The sequence below is a fragment of the Tyto alba genome, unplaced genomic scaffold, assembly GCF_018691265.1.
Source record: "Tyto alba isolate M040663 unplaced genomic scaffold, T.alba_DEE_v4.0 Super-Scaffold_22, whole genome shotgun sequence".
Classification (NCBI taxonomy): domain Eukaryota; kingdom Metazoa; phylum Chordata; class Aves; order Strigiformes; family Tytonidae; genus Tyto; species Tyto alba.
The window spans coordinates 23,873,885-23,900,728 of NW_024881296.1; the positions used below are offsets into that span (position 1 = coordinate 23,873,885).

General features: G+C 40.7%; 1 long non-coding RNA gene across 1 annotated transcript; it reads right to left on the reverse strand.

Annotated features, from left to right (window-relative positions):
* Positions 1–2,116: 2,116 nt before the first annotated feature.
* On the reverse strand, positions 2,117–26,122 carry LOC116965918. The gene is made up of 5 exons (XR_004409807.1): positions 25,979–26,122; positions 24,893–24,948; positions 14,982–15,076; positions 13,377–13,471; positions 2,117–2,296 (listed from the first exon to the last, which is right to left on the reverse strand). It is a non-coding gene; the product is annotated as an uncharacterized LOC116965918 (long non-coding RNA).
* Positions 26,123–26,844: the final 722 nt, after the last annotated feature.

Genomic DNA, 26,844 nt, shown 5'->3' on the forward strand with positions numbered 1-26,844 from the left:
GACAGGTATCTCGTTAGCTTGTCTTAATTCTTAGATCATCGCTGCAAAACCACAGCATTTCACAGAAGTGTGGCTTAATAATAATGCTTTCCTTTTTTCTTCTTCTTCCTTCTGTCTACAGGTGCTGGACATTGTCTTCAGTGCAGAATTTCTGGGTTTAGTATGGGAAGAATATGTCATTAGCACTGTATTTGTCGTTTGCCTCCAAGGTTGCTCTTATCACAGCTATGTTAGGGAGTCCTGGAGATATAGGTATGTGACAGAGCAACTCGAGTTTCTCATAGCCAAGAGCCTCCCTGCTGGGCTGTGTTCTGTTGGGGCCACCACAGGGGAGAGAGCCCCACTGCACTGGGAGGAATGGGGACCAGCCATAGCAGCCTGTGTGAGAGGGATGGTCTGGGCATGGGGCAGTGCGCCGCCAAGTTCATCCCAGGGTGTGAAGCATGTGCGGCTTACTTCTGCAGAAATAGTAGATTTGCCACAGCTGATGTAAGCAAATACTTTCAGTTTATTTAAAAGTTCATCCCAGTTAATCAACAAATTAAGAACCTAGCTGATATCTCTGATCGAACATGAGGTCAGTACTATTAAAAGAAAAAAGTTGTGGAAAGGGTCTCTTTCCTCACTGAGCCCATTTCTTAAAGTAATGGGCAGGGGCATTATGTAAAGTACTTCACAAATTGGTCTAGTACATAGACAACTTGGTTCCTCTTACAAACTGGGCTTTATAAGTTCCGATGATCCTAAGAGATATGTACTGGCTCTGATTCAGATTCAGATTCATTAAAAGTAGATACAGTGTTAGGTACCTTGCACTTTCTTATCAGAAATACATCCTGTACAACATTTGCCTTTCCTTAGCTATACTGCATCACACACTCATAGCAAACTACCTAGTGCACAGAGGTTTTTCTTTCCCTCTGTCATTTGTAACCAATAGCCTCCTATATAAGAAATTTTCTGTGTTACTTCTAAAGTAAGTGATCCTTCTTTTTGCACTATAAATATCACCCCATTTCTTTCTGCCAGACCACCAAAGTCCTCAGTTTCTTCTATGCTATCATCTAAACCTTACGTGTGTTCACAATGCCCCTCAGCCTCATACCAGCAACAAAATACATTAGCACACCTTTAGTTTTTCTGCCAAGATTATTAACAAAAATAAGACTGGTTCCCAGTCCTCATTCTTCCTCTTGTGAAAAGTCATGGGCTATGGAATTTTAAAAAAGGGAAACAATTATGATGTCTTTGGTGAGGGAGACTGCGGAGCCGCGGACGAACGACACGCCGAGACGGGTTCAGTGTGGGTGATAGAGCATCAATCAACGTGTGTCTTTATTGGTCCAGGGTACATATATTTATACAGACAATGATAATTATTATGCCTACTAGTCACTAGCTGATTGGCTTAAGCTCTAAAGGTCGTATTTGCACGGTCCACCTACTTGCAGTTAGCTTACAGCCCAAGCTTCTCATAACACTAAGTTTCTCATGCTACTATTTCTGATTCCTGTTGACTTGTTTTCAATACACGACAGTACCGTAACACAATGATTCTCAGACCACCGTTATCATAACACTAGGTTTCTCAGACCACTATTCCTAATTCCCCTTAGCCTGTTTTCGACACACCACAGTACACAGGGCTGAAGCGTCCTTGACATTCCTCCTGTATCAGCAGCTGCAAGCAGCTGCAGGCAAACCCTAGTGAGGCCCAGCATCAGCAGCTAGAGCAGGCTCTGATCATACAATTGCTCGGTGGGCTCAGGACCCTTGTCTCTGAGCCATTCTCCAACAGGAGACTGGCCCATCCTACCTGTGAGCAGACATCATCTTCCAGATCAGTTACCAGAAACCGTCCATTTGCATGTAAATCCCAACTATAAAATTTATTCCTTGTTTTGCTTTGTCCTGATGTGCTGAACTCCTGAAGGAAATAGGAGACTGGCCACAGCACATCAGCCAAATCTTGTAAATCTCAGGATGCCTTCTTGTCCTGGAGCTGTAAATGAATGTAATAGTGCATATTCATGTGCATAAATGTGCTAGAGATAAATAAGGTAAGAACTCTGGACTACACAGGGTACATTTCACGGGCCAATGATTTCCAGTGTGTATACATGAAATTGCAAAAAATAATGAACTGCTTGTCCTATTAGCATCCACTTTCTTCTCAAGCTCTTTGAAGAGTAGACTTGTGTTTGAAAGTAACAGAAAGAGCCTTGTGTCCTTGTGCAGCTTGAAGTTTCTTCTTGCAAATTGATATTTTGCAGATTACATCTGTAACTGCACTATCCTGTAGACATGTAATATGAGGAAAAAAAAAAACACTTTCTGTAGAAACAAGAATAATAATATACATCCACCTTCCACCAACTTCAATATATGAAGACAGTCATTAACAAATTGGTTTAGAATCTGAAGAAATTATTTCAAATTATAAGTGTCAAAAGAGATTTTGTTTAATACAGACAGTAAATACCATGCAGCATGTTAGGAGTTTATTCCAACCATGGAAGCAATATCTCACCTCTGTTCTGTCACCAGGAATACCTACATTCTCTCCGTTCCATGCAGCACCTAATACATGGTATACTTAAAGAACATTCTGGCTTCACTATATAACAAAGTCTGATTTTTAAATTTTTTTTTCCTAATCCACAGCCTTTCTTCTACAAACTCAGAAATAAGTGTCATATCAAATCAGGGACTATCTGCATGTCTAGGCTGGAGTTTTTGTATAGAAGGTGTAAATAGCTCCCATTTTTTTCTGAAAAGCTGTATCCTATTGACTTCTGTATACACTTTTCTGCAATTCTATAGATAGCACAAGCTAAGCAAGGTCAGACAAGGTCAGCTGTTGAAGAAACAGCCTTTAAGGTAAACTTGGCTAGTAGAGAGAGCAGTACTGGTAATTCTAGATGTGATAGGCCTTTTTTGATTTGGTACTGATAGAGCAAGTGAGTCAGGGCAGTGTGAAAAGTCAATGTGCCACTGGAGGACACAGTAGTTAGAATAATTAGAAAACAAAGGGGGTTTTGGCTACTTGTGGTAATAAAAAAGCCTCCAGGGATGTAGAGGAGGCAGTGATGATTTAATGTGAGCAATCACATTCTTCTTGCCCCATGATCTAGCAGTTCTGCACAGCTCACCACCATTCATGAGTCACTACATCCATTCTAGTGTATTTGCTTTTCCAGTAAAACTCTCCCAGGTCTGTCCTGAAATTGCTGCATAGCAATGCAGAGCACTATTAGAACAGTTGTCACATTATACCACATGTACAGCCATGACCCAGCAATGGATAACATGGTCTATACATGTTCCCTTCAGTCTGTCAGTACTCAAATATCATTTGTACCAGTATGGGGTGGAAAGCACTAACAAAATGTGGGATGTTATGAGAAATGCATTAGCCCTTTCATGTTGAAAGTCTAACACAATGTGTATTTTAAATTATAAAACTATTCCATCATCTATATATACAGTCTCTACTTTTGTTGCTGCTGCTATTCAGTTTAGTTTAAATCATGAAAATCTGAAAATATATTCTTGTTTACTGCCACCTTCTCCTCAATCTCACACACACCCCCCTCCCCATTTTTCTCTCTAAGCTGCTTGAAAACATTCAGTTACCCAGCCCTGGAGGTGAAACTACTCAGAGAACTTCAAGGTTATGAAATGCAAAAGCCTGGCTTTTATTTGTTTCACAGTCAGAGAAAGCAGTGCGCAGGATGAAAACCTCTGTTGTGCAGCTCTGCTAACACATAAAGGAAGCTTTAATTGAGTATAAAAAGCAAGTGTATTTTTACATAATTAGGAAAAAACAAATGCCCACAACAATGCTGAAAAAATAGTGGTGTTGTTTGTATCAATTTAGTTGAAAAGTTAAAACAAACAAACAAACAAAAAAAAAAAAAAACAGCAAAGAAAGCAAGCAATGACCAAAGCAGATAAACAACATTCAGGGTGCTAGTGCTATGTTTGATAGAAAAGCAAAACCATTGGTGAGAATTAAGTACTCACTGCAGAGAGGAAGAAACATTTGAAGTTATCAAAGAGAGAATTCTTGATGTCGGAAAGAAAGAGGAATCTTGGTTTAAAGGACAGCTAAAGCCTTTACTTTGGAATGATCTGAATTTTGAAAAGTCACCGAAAAGAGGTAGAGAACAAACCAGGGAGTTCAAGAGCTAATAGCCATTAAAAAAAAGAGGAATAATTGGTGGGATCTAAGCAAAAGATAGAAATGTTTTAGGGAGCTGAACTTAGAGATCTGCAGTGCTTTGTCTTGAATTGCTGGTTAAGTCATTAGGATTCCCAATTTATAAGTCTTGTAGCAGTTTGCTCAGACATTGCAAAAGAAATTAAAATAAAAAATCCACTTTTCCCTTTGTCTGGGTGGTGCCTGAAAAACAATACATATTTATGTGTGCAGAGTTGTCAACACGTTACACAGCACTTGTAAACGCTATCCATATTCAATGATATGGTTGCACAATCATAAAGCACAAGTGCTTGCATCTCTCTTGAAGATGTACAATAGGAAGCTGTTTGAAATATTGCCACAGCTATTGCACCCAAGTGCATTTTTATGCAGCCCTCTTTGTCAGCAATTTGTCCTTGTGCTCTAAGAGTGACAACAATTAGATGCACTGAGGTGTGCCAGAAATTATATCCTACTAAACCACAGACAAACTGGAGATGGAGTCAGTGTCTTCGGCCTGATCCCCACAGTGCACCCCTTGCAAAGTGACCTTGGCTTCTGTGGGGAGGGCTGCGGGCACTCAGCCCTCTGAGGGCTGGAAAACCATCAAGCAGTTTCAATGCTCATGGGCAATCATGTTGCAAACTTATTACTGGTAACTGCCACCTTATACCCCAACTTCCCTGAGTGCTGCTCCTGTTGATCCCCAGGCATGAGTTGGCTTTGCTTTTGCTGCATAAGCTGCTGGCAGCACAAACTGCTCCCCAGGAGCACAGCCCTCCTGGGGACGCAGCTTCTGGGGACTCCTGCAGCACAGGCAATAAATAATAAAGACCCGTTCAGGGCAGAGGTGCCAGCTGCTGCACTCAGACCTGGGTGTAGACTCTGAACTGCTCCAGAGTGCTGTGCTTGGATCGGGGCATAATAAAATCAAAGCACAAATCACTGCAACAGTGAAACTTATGACAGGGATGATGTAAAATGGCTGCCAGCAATTGCAGATGATTGGACTGGAGCCAGGATACGTTAAAATATTTGTAGTAGCCCCAGAAAAAAAAAAAAAAAAAAACAAACCAAAACTGACTTTCAGATAAATAAAAGGGGCTGTGTATTTCTGTTTGTGTGTGTTGTGGTGTATGCGTGTGTTCATTTTCAGTGAAATCAGGTACTTCCATCATTTCCTTGATGGCTTGATTTTGGGAGGATTTCCTGATAATTTGTGCCAATTGAAACTTCTTTTAGTTATCTCCCTGCTGTATCTTCTGATAACTTGCCCTGTTTTCTAGCTCCAGTCATGGCTGATGAAACCAGATTAAGTTTCCAAAATTACACTGCAGTGAATCAAAGCTAGAGAAAATAGCAAGGAAGAATTAAATATTGTCCCTGTGCTGTGCTTCAGCCAAGCTGAATACAAATCACTGCAGAATCAGAGCTCTCAAAAAGCCATTCTTGAGGTGAGTGGGGGAAATGCCATCTTCCAAACATGTTGTGGTTTTGTTCAGAATGGAAAGTAGAAGTCTATTTTGAGACAGTCTGTTTTCCTCATATTCCCAAATAGATGGAAGAGGGACGCTTTGCAAAGCACATGAAAGACTCTTGCATGACTGCCAGCCCGGAAATGCTTGGGAGAGGAACCACACTTGAGCCACTTTATGGGACATACAGGAAAATGACATGGAGGTGAAGAAAATAGCTCAGACTTCACCTAGTTAATTCTAATGATATTTGGGTTGTGTTTATGTCTAGCAAGGAAATTAGGTTCCTTGGATTAAACCACTGCGTTGGTTGATGATTCAGAAAACACTGACATCACTAAACACCTCCATCTACATGGTCCTACACAGTGCCCTGTAGAGACATGCTACTGAGCTGTAGGTGAAGTAATTCAATCACCAGAAGCATTATTCCCACTTCAGGACAACTTTCCCCCTCAAAGTAGCCAGCCTTCCTGGCAAACAATGTCTTTCCCCTCTGCTGTTTGGTGCAGGGCTCAGAGGATGCCCAAGACATCCCTTTATCATTGCCTTGAGCTGCAACACAATCCAAAAATTACTGTGTGGACTGCTGTGAGGAAAATAACTTTTTCTGTCCATGCTCTTACCCAAGAAGCTTCTAGGCATACATAGGAGTGGTGGGAAGCTGTACTTCTCCTGGAAAACCATGGCATAATTGTGCCTGCAAGTGGCTACTTGCACTGTCCCAGTACCCGTCCAGTCTGCTGTGACCACCAAACAGTTGTACACAGACAATTTAGAGTTTAAGGTTTCTGAACTGGTATTAACACCCATTGTCAGTGATATTTTTGGATTCTCTCCATGTGGCTATTATTGGCTTAAGGATTTAGATTGAGCATTTTAAAGTACCTTGAGGAACCAGTAGAGAGAGGTTAGCACAGAAATCCATTGCTGAAGGGGATGTGAAGTCTTTACTTCTGGTGGCTCTTAAGAACAGGCTGCACAAATATCTTTCAAGGATAGTTCAGGTGTAGTGGGACCAGTCTAGATGGTCTCTTGAAACTCCACAGCTGTAACTGCTACCAAAGCTCACAGCATTTATACATGCCAAAATAGCTCACCAGCAGTTTAGTCATAGTGTCGGTGAACAGATTTCTTTGGAAGAACTACAGCTCAGTTGGGCTAAGCCAAGATACACAGTCTGGGGCCTAAGCAGCAATGAGCTGGTTACATCTGTCAATCTGAAAACTCATCACACCTACGTGGAGAGGCTGTGAGGCACTCTTGCCTGCTCCCAGCAAGCCACCTTCCCTCAGGGCACTGGGGTGGGCACAACGGTGGGCACAGGGTGGCAGAGTCGTGGGCTCTGGGAGGATTATCCCACTTCCCTTTCAGCTCCCTCGACAACTTTGACTGAGCAGGAAATTCCTGCCACATATTCTGAAAGGTTTAAAAATGGACTTTCTTCCTCTGATGAAAGTTATCTGCTGTGCAGTGGTACCACATGAGGGATGTCTGGGGTGGGTCTGCCTATCTTTCGTGTGTGGTTTAGAGTTAGGATGACATCAAGCAACTATCTTAAGCCTTAAACTCCATTTTCTCTAAATTTTTCACTCTTATCAGGAAATAAATTCATCTTTGATTGGGGGTAGAATTGGAAAGCTGGCAGGTCACTGTCTTCATTGCCGTGCCTGCAGATACAAATTCATTCAGTTACTGTGTAACTGTGAGTGACACAGAGGGCATCACAGGCCAGAGCCCAGTTCAAAAGTGAGAGAATCACATAGCTCATGGTAAGAGTGACAATAGGCATGATCTTGCTGGTGATATGCTGTTGTGGTTTGAGCCTGGTCGGCAACCAACCACCGCAGCTGGTCACCCTCCCTTCCCCCCCCCCCTCACCTGGGAATGAGAGAGGGAATTAGAGGGGTAAAGGGAGACTCGCAGGCTGAGGTAGGAACAATTTAATAATGGCAATAAAGCAAGAACAATGACAATAATAGGAAAAAAAAATATATAAACAGGCAATGCACAGTGTAATTGCTCACCACCCGCTAACCAATACCCAGCCCGTTCCTGGCTGGCGACCCCGAGATACCAAGATCCCACAATCGCAATCCCAGAAGCTAGAGAGCTCCTTCCCAACCACGCCTCCTCTATATAGTGAGCATGACGTTCCATGATATGGAATATTTCATTGGCCAGTTTGGGTCTGGTGCTCTATCCGTGCTCCCTCCCTGCTCCCTGTGCCGTTGCGCACGGGCAGAACATGAGGAGTCAGAGAGTCCTTGAAGTCTCGGTAGCAGCTCAAAACATCAGTGTGCTATCAGCATTCTTCCCATACCAAGCCCAAAGCTAAATCCAAAACACAGCACTCACCTAGTCCCTGAAAAGGAATATTACCTGTACTTCAGCCCAAACCAGGGCATATGCTCAGAGAAGACAGAGGGACAGAAGCTCAGTAGCAAGTACTTTATCATGGCTGCAATACTGATAAGGCTTCCCTGTAGTTCCTTCTTGATGTAACTGCATCATCCACTTAATACTGACCACCATTTTCCTAACACCACTCTGTTTCTACTCTTTCTAATGAAGGAAAACATTTTTGTTTTCATATACATTATGTCCAACAGAGTTAACAAGCCCCTTAGACTGTAGCAAATCCTTTCTGTTTTGTGGGGCATCTAGTACAGCTTTTGGCAGTGACAGAAACAGCAATATTTCTCCATACGGCCAAGCCTTTCCTGCCACCTGTACTCTAGGAGAGCATTTGCCTGACACAGCATCCTGGTGAGATTTTAGTGAAAACGCAGTCACATCACACAGTCAAGCCCACAGTGTCCAGGTTTGGTTTGGCTCACTAACAACCAGCTGTTTCCAAACACTTTCTCTTCATCCAGAGCCAGACTGGACTTTATAACAGTGGTCTTGGTAAGAGCAAGTAAAAAATGCTTAATGTTTTGTGTGTATGTATCCTACCCATTCCAGACCAACTGCTAGGTAAGAAGATCCTTGGAAATATTCAATTACAGTTTCCTGCTGTCCTATGACAGAAGTTACAAATGTTTTATGTGTATTTGTTGTTGCACTGAGTGGATTTTATAGATTTAAAGAAAAGGGCAGACAACAAAGTCTTGATTTAGATTTGAGCTTTCCTACATTTCCAGATTATTCACAACTGGGATTCTGGGACATACTTAGCTCAAGGCTCTTCAACTATGAAATGTACTTAGATCAGTTGGGCACCGTAGCAATTGTTAATCACTAATTTCTTCTTTTCTAGTCCATTCCACTTCTATCAATGTACTGAGGCAATTCCTACACCGGTCCACTAACTTCACAAGAGAAATAACATTCATGAACAAGCTCATAGCTTGTTCCTAAGTTGGGAGCAAAGTGAGACAATAGGATATCACTGTACTTGCATGGGATAGATGGCAGGAGACCAGCTGGCTGTGAAGAGGTAAATTTAGGCCAGAAGAGTTCTTTGCAGTCACATTAGGAAATTAAGTTACACTTGTTTTAAAGGACTTTCAAAAGAAATCAAGAAAAACATACAGTAGTAAGCAAGGAAGACGAGGAAAGGAGAGAGTTTCAGGACTGAAGGTAGGTCAAGAAGCCAAGGAAAATGAAGAAAAATGGTGTCACTGGTGACCATTTACATACATACCCCTTTCCATATGACAACACATCCTGGTGGATCACAGTACTTCAGAAGCTTAAAACACCAAGATATTTTAGACATTTCCCATAACTCAGATTCTAGTGGATCCGAAACTAATGTTACTCATGCCAATGCACTACAGTGAGATTTAGCCATATGAAACCCTATTACAAGTGAAAGCAGCAGTTGGTGAAATGTAACAGCTGCTCAGATTTTCTACTTGAAGATTCATGATTAACTCTTCTTCATTAAAGAGTTTGGTGAAGTTAGGTATTTTTATTACTGTATTTCTCTCATCTTTTCAAATCCAGCAAGTCTGGTGGAAAATATGTGAGTTTGTAGAGTGCAACATGTCTCCATAAAATTTGAATCTGTTTCTCCTCCAGGTTTTCCCTCCTTCAGATTTGTGCTATGTTCTGCTTCATCAAAACAATGGGACAATGATTGTTATCCAGCTCCTTCTTGTCAGGCCATGTCAATGTTGGATGTCAATTCAGAGTTTTGTAGCAAGAAAATAATGTAAAATCCCTTAAAATCTTTTTCTCTGATTCAGACTCAAAACTCAAGAAGAATCAACTTACAGAAAGGAAGGAAATGAAGAACATTTCTCTTCATGACTGTCCCTCAGCACATAAATGAGCTGTGCATCTTCGAAGGACCATTTGCAGATATTTGTGGGGGTTATGCTATCCATTTGCTTATTTGAATATTTAGTTTTGTTGAACATTAGTTTTAGTTTTCAACAGTTTTATGTTTTCTTGTAGTGACTTGGTCTTGAAATTAGCTCAGAAAGTCTCATATGCAAGGAGGACCTCAGAAAATTTCCCACTCAAATATGCTGTATTGACAAATATGCTACAAACATCCCAATGTGGGGATCTTAATCAGGCAAAACTTATGAATCTCTAAATTCCTCCTCGTTCCTGATACAAATGACATAGCTTTTTTCATCAGTTAGCCTCTCAACACTTCTTACTCCCACTACTTTAAAGCTTTTATTTTCATTCTTGTCTCTCCAACGTGATACACATACTTAACCCCAGCTTGGTAGCATTTCTATTGGATTGAGAAAAGTCTGACAGCGTCTTTGGCTTTCCTAATTGAGCCTAAGAAACCCAGTGTGCCAGGTACTTCTCAGAGCAGAGGTTTTTCACTGCTTCCAGGATTGGACCACGCCAGTCTCAGCAGCCTCAAACAGTATCTACAATTTGCATGTAAAAATCTATCATGGAAAGCTGCATGCTGGAGTAATTTATGTCTCCATGTGCCATATGTTTAAGTGAAAGAGTGTGACAATCACAGCAGCACACTGTGCAGAAGTCATAAGCAGTTAACAAAATGCAACATGATTGTTGGCAGGCCTGCTGCTCTGGGCCATGCAGCCAAAGCTGAATTTATAAAAAACAGTAAATGGGATAGGAAGAGGGGAAAGGCAATTGGCATTTGAAGCCATGCACCAGGCTGATAGGAATGCAGTGCAACTGCCTCCCACTTTTGCATTTCCATTTCTTTCTGCCTAGCTGGCCCAGATGAAGACGCATCTACCTGCCCTTCCAGGAGAGCATAGTTCTGGAAGAGTGAGTCAAGTTTAGATGGGGTTACTTCAGATTTTTACTCAGGAGAAGTCCCCACTTCTGGGGGACATCTAGGATTTTATAGTTAGACTTCCATGCCAGAGGTAGCTCATATCTTTCACAGATAAAAAGGCATCTACAGGAAAGGTGAACCCCCTTTCCAATAAGGAGTACCAGGCCACATTTTCATGTGGTGGCACATGGTGGCACAGTCACATTAACTGTACAGCCCAACATCCACACTGAGTTGCCCCTGCAGAAGAAAGAGCAACTGTCCTGGGCAAAAAGTGCATTTGATGGGGCTCTAATCTCTGCCAAAGACAGGAGCAGATTGGGTGTTTTAAGCAGGGAGGAGAGAGATGTTTGTGCTCAGGCAGCAATAATACCCTGAAATCCAGAGGCTGACGGTTGCTGCTCCAGGGCAGCCGACTCTGCTTCCTGCAGCTGGCTGCTTAATACTGCAAAGGTGATGAAACCTGAAGGGAGCCACTGAATAGGTGGTAATTATGACTGACACAATGACGGCTTGTGCAGACATGTAACTGTGGAACAAAACACCGCGGTTAGCTAACAAGAGATCAGTATAAGGTTTTTCACTGGCACTATGTCTCCTGTCTGACACTTCTGAAATTGGAGGAAAAAAAGCATTGTGAGCTTCAGTATTCAGAGACCTAATAGGCCAGACGAGCTGAGGGTGGAACGCCAACATCTGTCCCTTTCAGGATGATTATAGCAGGTTCTGTTTCCATGTTGATTTCTGCAAAACTGCTTTTCTTACTTGCAGTTTTTTCCTTCATAAATGTCTCTTCTGGGTTGTCTCCCTATGATACGGTTGACTACACTGCACCTCTGTCTCTCTCAAGTACACAATTTCCTGAACAGTTTCAAATAACTATAAAGAGGTATGTGTGTACCTAAATCCATGTTATCAAGTTGTTCTCTTTCCCTTTCTTTTTCTAAGGGACAGAGAGGCTTTCTTGAGTAGTTATGTTTTTATATAGAGGACTGAGGAAAGGACACTGGGACATCCTGTTCAATCAACATGTCTCTGAAATTTCTTGAAGAGTTAATGGATAAAAAATTCCCTTTCATGCCCAGTGAAAATATCTGAGATAAACCAGAAATCTCCTAGGTTTCTGTAATAATAATAGTAGCTAGGAAACAGGAGAACAAGGAATCAAATTAATCACTAACTGTATAAACGCTGATCTATACTCCGTTCTTCCCCCCTTTTTGAAGTGGAACATGGAACTGCCCTGGCAGAAGACCTGCTTTTAATCGTTTGTGAAACCGGCAACCAAAGTTTACAACCGAGGTGGGAATTAGGCAGAGTAGGAACCTGTACCAGATGAGAGCCCTAATAGCACACATGCTGAGGAGGGCAGGAGGAATTATTTCTATCACCCCAGTGTGAAAAAGAGACCAAAAAATTCCACTCTGCTGTTGGAAATCTTATGCAGTGGAAGTTTTATCAGAAGCAGTACAATTCCACCAAAGATGTCCATCTCAATCCATCTACACATTTTAATGAAAAACACTTTTGTCGGAAATTTTCCAGCCGTTTGCTGACCCTGCCAACAGTGCATTTGCTTTCCATGGAAAGTTCATGGAGTACTCTTCCCCAATGTACTCTGCTGGAATTATTCAATTTATACACATCTTACACCTCCTTTTCATCTTTGGACTTTCTCCCATGTAGAAAAGCAGAAAGTCTTTGCTTCACCCAGTAGCCATGCCATTCTTCAGAAACAAATTCCTAATCCCCAAGCCCACCAGTCATAATTTTTTGAGTAAAATCTGTAAATCTTGACCACTGTTTTAAACATAGCAGGCATATAAAAATCATCCATTTTGCTCATGGCCATTGCAGAATGATCTGATATTTTCTCTCTTCCCATCCCACTTGTGAAATTTTTCTATGATTGTCTAAAAAACTAACTCTACAGCTCAATGACCATACCTTTTAATCTGTCTGTAAGGGGTCTATGATGCAAAGTTAGCATAATGTAATTTATACAAAGATGAATGGAAAATACTTAATTTTTATGCAACTACATATTATTTTTCAATGGCCAGTGCTTTTGTCTATGTATTTTCACTCAGAAGACATACATATGTTCCATTTTTGGGGATAAGAACTATAGAGATATACTCTTTAAAGAAAAACTGTAATTCAGTTTATATTTTTTTAATTATTTCACTGTATTGAAACAATGTAATTCATCCACCTTTGGTTCTGAGGCCAGAGAGTGGCTTGTGGAAAGCAGTTGCTGTATAAATAAACATATATAATTGTGTTTGTGACCCTTTGTGGCACATACCAGCACTAGTCACTAGTCATTTATTTCTCCTGCTGTGCAAAACATTGAACACTGAGATCTAACTAAAAGCAGGTTTTCCTTTTCTGGATTTTAATAGAGAAAAATCCAAGTGTGCCCTTAGGGCTGCTTTCTAAATTCTGCTTTGGATTCAGATCTTACCTAGATCTTGTTTAAATGTATTAGGCTGTCACTCCATCTAGTCTAGTATCCTGTCTTGGGTAGTGGCCAGTGCTTTCAAGAGGAACTTTACATGCCTGCAAGAAAAAGGGGTGGTAGGAAATTAGCAAGGTGTATGATCACGAAGAAGAAAGGACACACAGCTAAAGTCATTTCCTCCTACTCACAGCTCTCCTTACATCACCTGAAGCAAGCAATATAATTGCAGGTGCATGTAGTGTAAAGTCATGGCACACAGACCACTGGAAATGCAATGCCATCAGGGAGAGGTCGGAATATGCCTGCATAATATTATCAGAAACTTGGAATAATCCTGCATATCTGAAAAGACAGCAAAATCTGCTGTTCTAGATTGTCCTCCAAGGTAAAAAAAAAAGACCACCATGCTTAAGAGGAACAAGGAACTGTGATATAGGAGCTTTAGCTGTGGTTCAGAGAATCTAGGTCTACTGCCTACTTCCTATCAACAATTGCTGAAATGGCTGGAGCATCAATACTCACCATCATACCACAGGACAAATAACCAGAGATTTATAGAATAATTAAGGTGTGAAGGGACCTCCAGAGGTCTGTGGCCTAGTCTTCTGCTCAAAGCAGAGTCAACTTCAAAGGACAGAAGTAATGTTAAAGATTAGGCAATCAGTTGCATCCTGTCTTATCCAGTGAACATGGTATCAGCAATCAACCTCACCGTGCTTGGGAAGAGCTAAGAAGGTCAACATGAAGCACTTTGAGGACCACACATCCACAAAGATAGATGTTACACAGATTGATAGACATCACAGATTAGGCATAGATGTAAGAAACAACTCAGCCAGATTGAATGTCACTCACAGTGGCATTGCATCTCCAAATGGAAAGGACAATAAACATGGCTCTCACAGAAGTTGAATAGAAGACATTATGTGCAGTGCACCATTAATAATAAAATTTTTTGGTTGTTTTTTTTTTTTTAATTTCTGAACATGTTGGATGGATGTTGACGACATTCTCAAATTCTTCATTATAATCATGGGGTTTTGGATTTCTCTTTCCCTCTCTTTAATAAATATAAAATGAGATTGTTACATAATCCTAAAATTCCAGAGTGGGGGGTGTGTATTTATAAACTGCATATGTAATGTATCAGAGCTCACAAATTAATCACCAGAAGTTAGTGACATCTGAAAGAGGGCAGGGAATCCTAACTGGCCCCCGAGAGGGTGCCTAAGGAGACACTTTGGCAGAAAACTGTGCTGACTTTCTATAAAAAGAGTGCAGTGTAGTTAGTTTTAACCACATATTATGCCTAATTAACTCATTATGCAAATATGTACATAATAAGCCACTATCATCCAAGGGCCCAAAAATCCAACAGCCATCTTATGAAGGGTCACATCCTAAACCTTTAATACAGAGAGTGAAAGAAAGGAAAAAAAAGAGTCAGGAGAATGAAAAAAGCTCAAGTAAAAGGCTTTACTGCTGGAAGGAACAACAGCACAAGCTTTTCAAAACATAACCACTTACCTTTTTAAAGAAAATAAATATGTAGTCTGTTCTGACTCTTCAGCTGTGCTTGTTCTGTCTCTTTTTCCCACGCCTACTCACCTCCTTTCATTTCTCTCCTCTAGTCCTCTCTTTCAATGTTTTCAGCATGGTTTTTTGTTCCCACTTCTCTCTGGGCCAGCTGAAGCCCTGAAGACCTTGAAAGAAGGATGATAGAGCTATAGACCAAAGAGGATCAGAAAGTTCCAGAAGGCAGAGGTGGGCTGCCAGCACATGGGGGTAGAATCACAATGAAGTGGGGAGGGCTTGTTTGGGGTTTCTACCTGTCAATAACTTATTAAAAAACAACAGCTTACTGGGAAAAATAAAAACAAAGATTCTGACTTCCACTGCATTCATCCAAGCAAGAAAAGTGCTAGAGTGATGAAAGAGTTGATCACAATAATGCCAAGATAATCAGTCCAAGGAATGCACTGGAAAAACATATCCAGCAAACATAGTTATTTTCCTAAACATGCATGCAAGCACATCTCCCACTCATCCTTAACAAGAAGACTTTCACCTTTTTTTTACAGATGTAGGCCACTGTGACTCATACTTTGTTTCCCTGGGGGTAGACTATCAGCTAATAGCATCTTTGAGGAATGAGAACCAAGGTAATCAGCCCAGATGTGTCACATCCACATATTCTTAAGTGGGCAAGCAACCCTACCACCAGTGTCCTTTTACTGCCACTGGCCTCAGTGAGCAGCCCTTCAAGTCCTTTATCCCACAGCCCCCCACAGCTTGGGAACTGTTCAGTAGAAGTGGGTTTTGTGCAACATTTCCAGTTACCTTACACATTTTGCCCCAAACCTCTCAAGCCTATAATATATGTTGAGCATCCTACTTACTCTGCAGTCTTACCAGAATAATGGTGATAATGTTTTATCTGTCCAATGGAGCTTGTCTGGCATCATATACCATCCAAACAAGATTTTGAATTGTATTTCCATTGGAGATGATACCATCACACTTTTGACCTACTTACAGATACAGGCCCAAGTCTTATCTGCCAGATCCATCTGTGATTCCCACTCCTGTTTCTCTGTATATTTATGTTCATGTGCTCCCTCTGCATTCCTCAGAGCACAATAAATCCCGCCTGCCAACCCCTTCGTCACCTCTGCCTCAGAAAGGATTGCTTCAAGGTCAAGCAGTTCCCTTGTAATGTACAGTTTAACCTGATTTGTGGAGGCAAAGCTTTGAAATTTTTAAAATAAGGCTAAGGTAAAGTAAAGCTTGCAAATGAAACTCTGACGGTAAGCTGGAATATTTCCCTCTCCAAAGAGTTCGAGCAGAGGGCACTGTGCCATCTGAAGCCATAAGAGCTGGAATTATGTTATTTATTACTCTACACATAATATATGCCTCAAGTAGAAAAGAAAACAAATGCTGACAACAGAAAGCGATCAAACCCACATCCACGTAAATCAGCAGGAGAGAGGCAGAGAGACAAATTCTCTCCCAGTCTGTCTGCAAATTCACACCAGTGAATACCAGCATTAGTCCAGGCAGTTTTAGAAACCTTCATTGAAGGAACTAACACAACAAATGTAGGGTGAAAGCCTTAAAAGTATCAAGAGGTGACAAATAATTGCAGTGTATAAAAGTATTTGATAACATTTTGCTAGTTTTCACCTGGATTTGGCTGCCACGTAAGTGCCGCTCCACTGGTGAGATTTTGGCTATTCTTTTGAGACAGCAGCAATGAAAATCCCAGGCAAAATATTAATATGAGGATTTAAGATGTGGAAGTAAAACACAAATGCAATCACACCGATGTCCTATGCACACTGACCTTACGTACCTTCATTGCTAAGAGTGAATGCTTTATGCTTAAAATAACAGGGTGGTAAACATGCTGAAGCAATCTAGCCCCTGTCATAAAGAGCTAATAATATGTAATGCTACGGCATAGGTCAGTAAGATTCCAACAGTACTATCGATATAAAAAAATAACATATTATTAAAATTGTTACAAAATCAAAATATTCAAAAATCTTTGGCCAGATCCCCTGAAGTCATGGGAATACCTTAAAAATCATGTCTTTATTTAAAAACAAAGCAAAACATTTTTTGTATTCTGCTTACACTCCTTTTGAACCCTAAGAGAATCTCATTTTCAGTTTTCTTCTGTACAGTGAAAACCTTTTTTTTTTTTTTTTAATAAACACTGCAATTTTCATGTACACACCTGACTCCAGGAGTCAAACTATTAAAAACAAGTAAGTTTCCAAAGATCATCAGAAAGGGCATAAAAACACATCAAGACTAAGTTGAAAAGACCTCTTGAAAAGGCTGAGATTCCAGCAAGTTCCACTTAGCATTAGCTAAATGGATTAAAAACTGTCAGTCAACTAAAGGTCTAGGAACAGATGCCCATACTGTATATATATTTTTTTTAATTTTAATGAATAGTTCCAATGATAAATAACAGATTTCCCTATTTATAGAAAACTGGTGTTACAAGAATATCAGATTGTGCTGTTACACCCCCACATGCATACCAGTTTTCTATATGGAAATTTGATAATTACAAGAATTGTTGCTTTTAGAGATTTGGAAACAACAAAAAGAAATGGATTTTTGTTACTGCTAAAAATCATAAGAGCTACCTACTTATTTGATTTTTTTTTTTAATTAATCTGGAATGTAAGGATATTTGTTCAACCAGAGGCAGAATGTAAAGGCTAAGGAGAGACCATGGGAGGAAAAAAAAAATAAAAAAGGTAAAAACAAAACACATGCACTGAATTCTTTTTTCTTTGGTGCTTTTAATTTCTACCTTCCAAGAGAAAAAAGCATCAGAAAGTTTGCAAAAGTAAAAAAGAGACAAATCAAATATCCTTGTAATTTTTAAACTTTCAGGTTTGCTAGCCTTCCTCACACATTTCACAAAATGTGTCACGGTATTTACAAATACGATAAAAAAACATCTAAAAACTTACATCGCACTGTGTTAGGAAAACTGCCCAAAAGAGCTAGTATCGAAATATCATGTAAAATTCATGTGCTAAGAAAAATTCCATTCAGACTGAGTCACAGAGCCTCATGCTGTATTTGTAAAATTCTCAAACATGATATGAGAGCATTATTGCCTTCAGGCTTGTTATTTCATCCCCTGGACACACACAGAAGCATATCATCCTTTCATAGGATTGATCAGCAAATATCCTCCAGAGCAGTTAGATAAGAAGGCATTCCCTTCTGCTAGCTGTAGGTTTTTGCTGTGTTGCATTTATTACTGTGGTGTGAAAATCTCCCACTGAGTGCAATACCTTTAAACACTTCTCTGGGTTTTTTTGTTGTTGTGAGGCACTTTGCCAAATGGTGTATTGTGTTATTTACCTTGGAAAAGAATTGTTGCAGCATAATTTATTTTGGTCTGAGCAGAAGTTAGCTATGGAAGAAGTTCTGAGACCTGCTTTCTCATTACCAGCAGGTCTTCCATCTGCTTAATTAAAAGTGCAAATATTTGGAAATCTGAAATCCTGCAGCAATGTCTCAGATAGCATGTCTTTGTTGCAAGATCTGAAAAGTGATCACTGATAATTTTTGATTGTGCTCTGTGTGACTGTAATTACATGGCATTGATCTGATGTTCAGACACCACGGTGATGAGCTTAAGAACCTAAATAGACTAGATACAATTAGACCAATAATCACCAAGAAGAGCTAGTTTAAAAGGGCAGAGGGAAATCACAAACAAATGTGAATGACTGAAAGGAAAAAAAAACAAAACAAAACAAAACAAAACACCACCCAAAACAAACTGCTGAATATTTTATCCAGCAAAATCTATCCAGTCATTTAAGCTGCTGATCAAATACCAAACACCTCTTTTTTTTTTTTTTTTTTTTTTTTTGTGTGTGTGTGTGATCACAAAGAGACTATTTAATTCCTTGCCTGCCTGGAAAAATAAAGAGACTGCAGCAAACCTGCTCTCAACTAAGCAAGTAAAGCATCAGGCTGTCTGGAGACCTGGGCAGCTGGCCAAGTACCTCAAGGATTGTCCCTAAATACCAAGGGACGATCTGATCAACCGAGCTGGGAGGTGAGAAAGTAGGAAACGAATGTGAGAAGGGAGAATTCATTTCCACAAGAATGTCTGCTTGGCACTGGATAAAGTACTTCCACATTAGCATTTAGCACGCCAGCCACACAGCTGTAAAAGGGTAGAAACCTGAGAAGGAGTTAAGATAAAAGGGGAATATTGCTTCTTAAGTGGGCTGTGAACTTTCTTGCTCTAATTGATCTCTTACCATCCTACGCAAAGGAAAGCAGCTGGCAGGTTCTGCAGACGGAAGGCTAATTGCGCGTACACAGGAAAACCTTTCTACCCCTCCCTGCAACTGCTGAAAATAGGGTTCGTCCTCAGGCCAGCACAGGCACAACTGTTCTTGTTTTTAGGGGAAAGGGACATGAGCGCTGATGGCGCGGTGACAAAATAGCCACCTGGCACGTGGGCTACCCACATGGTTAGTGCCTCCGCTACAGCAACTTCTCTTCATATTGTACCATAAGGGAAGGAACAACTTCAGTTCAGCTGACAGGGAGGAAAAACTTTTTATTCAAATGCTTTCTCCAGGATCACAAGACCAGCATGTTCAGTAACTCCTATATCCAACTCAAACCAGTATCTGGTCCCCAAGGGTCTCAGAAACCTCCCCAAACAATTATTCACAATAAGGGTAAAGGGTTGATGAGGGAGAGCAGAATGACCAGGGATGGTGTGGCTGCAAAGGCTGAAGGGCTTTGGGAAGGCACAGGGTGGGGAAAGGAAGGTTACACTTCTGTCAGAGCAGATGAAATGGCTGGAAAAATACACAATCTTTCAGGCAGGAGGCTTTTGGTGTTGCTCTCATGAAGGTTAAAAGAACATTTTTCCCCCTGGGTTAGCAGAACATTAAGAAACAACATGGTCAGGAATTTGGACTTGGTGCCAAAAATGCTGATTTAGCTCCTTTCTGAGAAGCTGCCCCACTGGAGAAGGACCCAAACCTTCATGGAGCTCTGTGGAGGCAGGTGGGAACCAGGGAAGGCAGCATCCTTCCAGTCAGCCCAGCGAAGCGTGCTCTGTGGAGCTTTTTTGTCAAATCAAAAGCATATCAACTTTCTACAATTTAAATTCACAAACAACTTAAAAGAATTGCTCAGTAAATAATTTCACATAACAAGTGAATTTGAGAAAACAGCAATCTGTTTTAGACTAATTTGTGAAGAGATAAGATGAAAAATTTGTTGAATAAATTATGCATTATAAATTATTCTCCCACCTGTACTTCCAACCATCCTGCTTCATTTTCCGCTGTTACTTTCTCCCTGTTCTAAAGCACAGGTAATATTCAACTTTCATGTTCTCATCAATAAGCAGAATACAAACCTGTATAAATAATACAAACTCAACTCATATTTTGTTCAGTTCTCAGTAGCTTTTTACTTCTCCTTCCAATGTTTTTCCACCTTGCATCTTTTTTGGGTTTTTTTGGCAGGTTGAAATTTGTGACTTATGTCTCAGTGTATATATTGTATAACAAGGAAAAGAATTATAATGAAGAATAAGTATTCAAAGGTGTCCTAACACTGACATCGTGCAGCACTTTGTATTGTAGTTTTTCAGTGATTTGCAAAGGCAGATGTGTGTCATTATGCCCAACTTCACAGATGGAGAATCTCAGCCGTTGCATATATGTATATAACAAAACCTTCCACTTGCTTCAAATTCAGCTCATATTTTCCCAGAGAGGTTAACAATGCTTCCCAGTGCGAGAAAGGTGATAGCTATGCCATTATGCAGAGCCCTGGGCAGAGGCAGCCAGGCTAGCTCTAAACAGGGAGCACCAGAGCCATGTCAACCTGCTACTGCACCTGCGCTCGTTAGAAGCACTGCTAATTAGCTTGATGCAGCAACATGCTGCCATACCTATATTGCTTCCAGGACCCAATTAGTATCTCTGTGAGGTACAGCAGGAGACGATGTAGACATGCAGCCTGTTCAGAGCTGCTCTGATATGACCATCCAAGGTTAGCGTTCATGTCCAGACATGCCCAAAATAGGCCACTGGTAAGGCCACCTAGATCCTAAACCTCCCAAGATTTGTTCTTGTGTTCACCTCGCTGGATTACAAAATTTCCCCACCCCAAAAGCAGGATACAGCAGATACAAAAGCACTTTTTTTTTTTTTTTTTAACTCAAACAATAATCATATTCTCTGCAAATACACCCCACAAGGCAATGTATTTGCTGTGGATGGGTTTACACACTTCACTCCAGTCGCTTAATTTATCCCAAGTGTACCTTAATAATCTGCAGTGAGCTGATACGGAGACGTCAGCTGAAGCCAGAAAGCATAAAATCCTCTTCTCCTGCCACCTTTTCATTGTGCAATGAAACAACAGGTTTCTACGTCTGCCTGGGGGAAAGGATTCTGCAAGATGTACCTCTATGAATAATACTGATTTGCTCTCTGATAAGAAACGTTGCACCAGCATTATCTGAAAAGCCAAGTTTGAGGTGAGGCCATGGGATTTCACCAAGTACGAACTGGAGATGCTCTTGGGATTTGACTGATGGGGTTTACTTGCCTTTACTTCTTGCTTTCAGTGTGGTGTCCCTCTAACAAGCTCTATCATAACCAGTACCGGACCCAGCCTTCACAAGAACATGGACTGCAGTCACTGACTTCTTTAGGGGTAAAGTCAGTAATTGTCCATCTTGCAGATCCCTGAAGAGGCACCCCACACAGACTCCATGGACTGCTAAAGTGCCTTTCCAGAAGTAAAATTCACCAGGGCAGAGTCATGGAAATCCATTTGCTCTTTTTTTTTTCTCGTTGCTATCCAGACAAATTTGAGGGTCAGCTTTCTATTCTTCAAGCTGCTGGTCTCTATCACAGACTAGAAGGGACAGGTGGAACAACCCAAGGCTCACACGGGACAGGGCTGGCTGGGGGCTCTGTTGCACTCGAAGTGACAGTGGTGATTTCAGCCTCAGTGTTCCCTATGGTCTGTTTTTCCCCTCAGCTGGGAAGCTCCAGGGCGGAGAGGGCCTGCACTACCCAACTGATGGAGTCCTCATGCAAGACCAGCTCTTAAACAGATCAGGATCTATGGTTCGCCCCCTTTTCTCTTCATTACCTCTCTGTTTAGACCGTTCAGGGCCACCTGGTGTTCTGGGTGGCTGTTGTCTAAGGATCTATGTTCACAATATTTAATTACAAATAAATAAATTAATATCAGAGTCTCAGATATGTTTTATTCTCTTTAAATTGCGTTTATGGGAGAAAACAGGACTTCAAAGAGAACTCAGTGCTCGTTCCGTGTTCCAGTCTTGCCAGAGTTCATATTCAAATCTGTGAAATCAGTGGGGAAATGCACATGTGGAACTAAGCACATCTGCAATATTGGCTGGATCAGACCACTCTAGGGCTGAGAGATCATTTCCATTTTCTCATGGCAAGAGTGGAATCTTACACGCCATTTCTGAGAGCTGTAAAAAGGAAACAAATTTTCAAGTAATTAGATTTAAAATGCACTTCTCTACCATTTTAGGCTAAAAATTACAAGTGAACTCACACCAATATTGTGTTGTCAATTTGGCTTCTTAACATGTGTTTTTATTATTTACAAAAGTGTTTTCTGTTCACCTTTTAGAAATCTTCTCTTGATTCCATTTCCTTTTCTAATTACAATCCTATTTCCTTAGTAAGTCCTTGAAAAAGCTCCCCCCATGCCTCTAATCATCTCTCCAGTTATAATCTTGAAAATTGTGTTCCATTCAGTTTTCAATTTGGCAGTACCCAAAGACAGATCACCATGTGGTTAACAACCTTTTATTTGCTGCCAGTGAGGGCTGAGGTTTTTGCTTCTTCTTGTTTTGGGCTTCAGCAATGGACTTGATGCTGCTTAATACATCTTTCTTCAGCACACTTCTGTTATGCAGGCGTTTGCTTTATCATGGACTCCTGGGTTTTAATTTTTTTTCTAGGTGCAAATTTATCCTTTGTAGAATCCTATAATCCAGCCTTTCCTCTTTATTTCCTTCATATTTCTTCAAGGCCTGATCTGAGGCACAAAGAATATTTTATTTTAGCCTTGATCCAAGTACAATAAAATACTTTCCAGGGCTAAAATTTCTGCTGAAAATCAAGATAGGAATACTGAATTTAACTAAGCTATGCTGATTTAGTTCTGCAAAGGGCTCTGGTCCTTGTTAATACCATATGGAGACGCTCAGTTTCCTGCTGTGTTTAAAAGGAAAGTTCCTGTCCAGCCACCCCTAGGATGTCATGGGATTGGTGCCAGGGCTACCTCCTCAACTCTTCTCCTTGGTGGACCTCTCTCTTCAAGTGCATGAGCAGAACCAGGAGCCTGTGGCAGATCTCTGAATTCCCCATGGTGGCAGGGTACCTACCACATAGGTGTGACACACAAAGCAGCATGACTAGTGAGTCCTTCTACAGCTTGCCTATAGCTTTAGAGAGAAATGTTGGGCCATAGTGGAAATAGGAAGGGGAAGAGCTTTTTGAAAATATGTTTCCCTTTCTCCCACATCATCAAATTGTAATTTTAAGAGGTGTTTCTTTGCCCAGTCAGTTTCTAAGTATGCTATGTTAGTTTCAGAGAAGTATAAAAAAAAAAAAAAAGATGAGCAGAAAATTAACTCTCTCCTTTCTCTGGTCTCTTGGAAACAGAACGCAAAGATGATTTTTTGCACTTACTTCCCCTGGAAAGACAGGCACTGCTGTGCTGGCTTTCTAGAAGCCAGTCCCAGAATCCAGAGCAGGGGGCAGCAGCTCCCGAAATGCCTCAGACCATAACATCTGTGGAGCAGTTCAGGCATCCGGCTGCTGGCCATGAACTTGTAGCTCTGTCTGAGTCCATCCTATCGCACGTGAACTAACCTGCTCGGGTCCAGTGCTCAACAGATGTGCCTGCTGTTGTCATGTAGCACTCGTGCCTACACAGTGCCTAAAGCCCCGTTGGCAATATGCAGATGATCTTGTCCCAAGGGGCAAAAGGCACTATCAAACACTTGCTATTTTATATGTATAAATACATTTGACAACTTTAGAACTGTGTGAGCAAGTAAGTGTCTGAAGTAGAGGGCAAATTCATAGCAATTTTCTCTCCTTGAGTATCTTCCCGTGGGAGGGAAATTTTTGAGAGGCTGTGTTCATTTTCCTGTGACTACAGAGAACAATAGAAACCAGAATGATCTTTACAAAGCCCCCACCTCCTTCATGGCATTAGTTAGCATGCAGAGAGCTGCTCTGTGGACAGAAGAAAGACACACATTAAGACTCCAAAAAAGGCTTCTATTTTCCTCTTCCAAAATTACTGTTTAGAGACTGCAAGGAACATCACAGTAGGCAGGAAGATGCTAAATACAGCCTTTTCATATATCTTAGCAGCAAGGACAGGCGTGCTTCTGCTCTCCTCCATCACAGGATTACACTTTTTTAATTTTCAGGTGGGGCCTGGAATATCTCCTTCTTGAACTGTAGATGAGAGCAACAAAGTTTGTCTGCCACTTTCAGAAGAAAACAGAACGGAGGTATATGTTACCATCTTCTCTGTGCTTTTTGGTACCTTTGCACCTTATTTGGACACACAAATTAAGAGATGATGAACCATTTTATCACTGCACTATTCTTGACAGTGAAAGTTGTTTTTTAGAGATCCCAGTATTGGAGCAAGAAATATTAGTATTTTTGTGTGTGAGGAACAGATGTGTCCAGTTGCCTCTCCTGGAAAACGTTATGCAAAATATTTAATTATGATAAGGAGATACACTTTGGTCAAAGGAGCATGACTGCAAGCACTGAGGCTTAATCTAGCATCTCATGTAGGTGAAACTATTTTTAAGGGGTAGGATTTCATTAAAACACATGAAGAAACTGAAAGCTATGGCAGAAAGAAATGGAAATTAAGCCATTCCATGCAACACAATAGCCCCGAGATTTGCTTACCATTGTTTGTAGGCATTACCAGGAAATATCACATAGGGTGTACCACTTCCATTTAACTATAAAAAACAGAAGAGTAATATAAGCAAAGCAAAATAGATAGGTACACAGACACACCTTTATATATGTATATGCACATACACACTAAATTGCTCATACACAAAGTTCCATGCACAACAACAGCCCAGGTTTTCTGTTGAGTTACTAAATGTTTCCCAGCAGTGCTATATCATCTCCATATGAAAAGTTTTCTTAGCCCAACAAGCACCTCAAAATAAGTTCACTTATTTTTCCTTTCTCTGATTAGAAATAACAAATTACACCCTAAGGCATAAAATACTTTTTAAAAAATAAATAAATAAATGTGCTATACCTATATGAAAAGTTCTGAAAAGCTCTGGCCATTCTTATTTGTCATAATTTAGAGAAGAAGCAGTATTACTAAAAAATTCTTCTTCTGTTTGGTGGCCATGATATAGACTGTTTTTCTACATTATCAACCAGGAGTGAGTCAGGGAAGTGCCTCCTCTGTCTTCCTATATCTCTGTAAATCAGAAGCAATGCCACTAAAACCGGGAGGTTAAAACCTGCCTGACAAAAGAGAAAAATCCACTGATTTGAAGGCAAAACACCAATGACTGTAGATGTTTTGTGGCTAGAAGAGACATTCACAGACACTGGGAAAATTCTGTGCTCTTTCCCACCCACAAAATGCAGACACTTTCCTTCCTGGGTTTATTTTCCCCCACTATTTTACCTAAGCTGTCACTTCTGTTAAATTGTTCATTGTGAAAGCTAAGCTGTCTCTAGAGATGCATCCAGACTGCTGCCTTCTACAAGTTTCCTAAAGATAAAAAGAAAGCTATGGGTACGGATTACTAATGCCTTCCCACCTCATAACAGTTGCTCCAAAACACAAAAGGCCACCTGAGTTGCTTTTAGTTATGTCCTTGCTATTTCTCAAGGACTTGGAGTTTAACTTTGCTGGATTGCAGCCCAGCACAGATCGACGTAAAAATCCCCATCATTTCTCAAAGTTTCCCTCAAAATTGCCCTTTCTTCCAGTATATTTTGATCTCTTTGTTCTACCCTCTCTCTCTTCTCGCAGAACGTCAAGTCTGTTTCCACAAATCTGCTCACTCCAGATTTCCGGATCACGCATCAGCTGAAGTCCAGGGAAGTTTTTTATCTTCTACAACCAAGGAGATCAAATGTTGTTTTGATACCTTTCTGTCCAGTGTAAACCTGAAAAACACATTACTAGTGTTAGTTCTTCCTGCTATTAATAATCTCATTGGAGATTAACAGGCATAATTCTAGTAGTATGTGCACAGCCACTCTGTGTCAGAGTTTATCATGTGATGGGTCTTTTCTAAAACGATTAAAACTGATCTGTCTCTGCCTCTTCCACTTTCTCTCTCCAGCTCATAGGCAGATAACAACTGCTACTCCCAATCAGAGTCCTCCAGGGCATGTTACACTGCAAACTCATCAAGGATCAGTTACCTTCATTTTTATTCCTCTACCAAAAAAAAAAAAAAAAAAAAAAGTGACTTCTTAAAGTACAACACATACATCCACAGTTATCAATCAGTATCTGAGCTGGCCTCCTTTAGCTCATGCCTCTTTGAGACATCCCATGGTTTTACCCTCTCTGCGTCTCTGTTGTGTCTGTTCCATTGATGTTGTCTGGCTCACGGCTCCTTTTTACTTGCTTTTAAGATTTGCTGTCCATCTCTTCCCACCAAGGGAAGAAGGCGCAATGCCTCCTCTTTGTCCAGCAGATCCATGTTTGCTCAGTAATTGCCTCATCAGAGAGAAGAGCAACTCCTCATGACAGCAGTCTTTTGTGCCACTAAATATATTTCCATTAAATGCAGTCTAGCTGTCTTGGATTGCAAAGATTTTGTTCCTGCCATTCGTTAATACAGTACATTCTCTGTTTGATTTTTTCA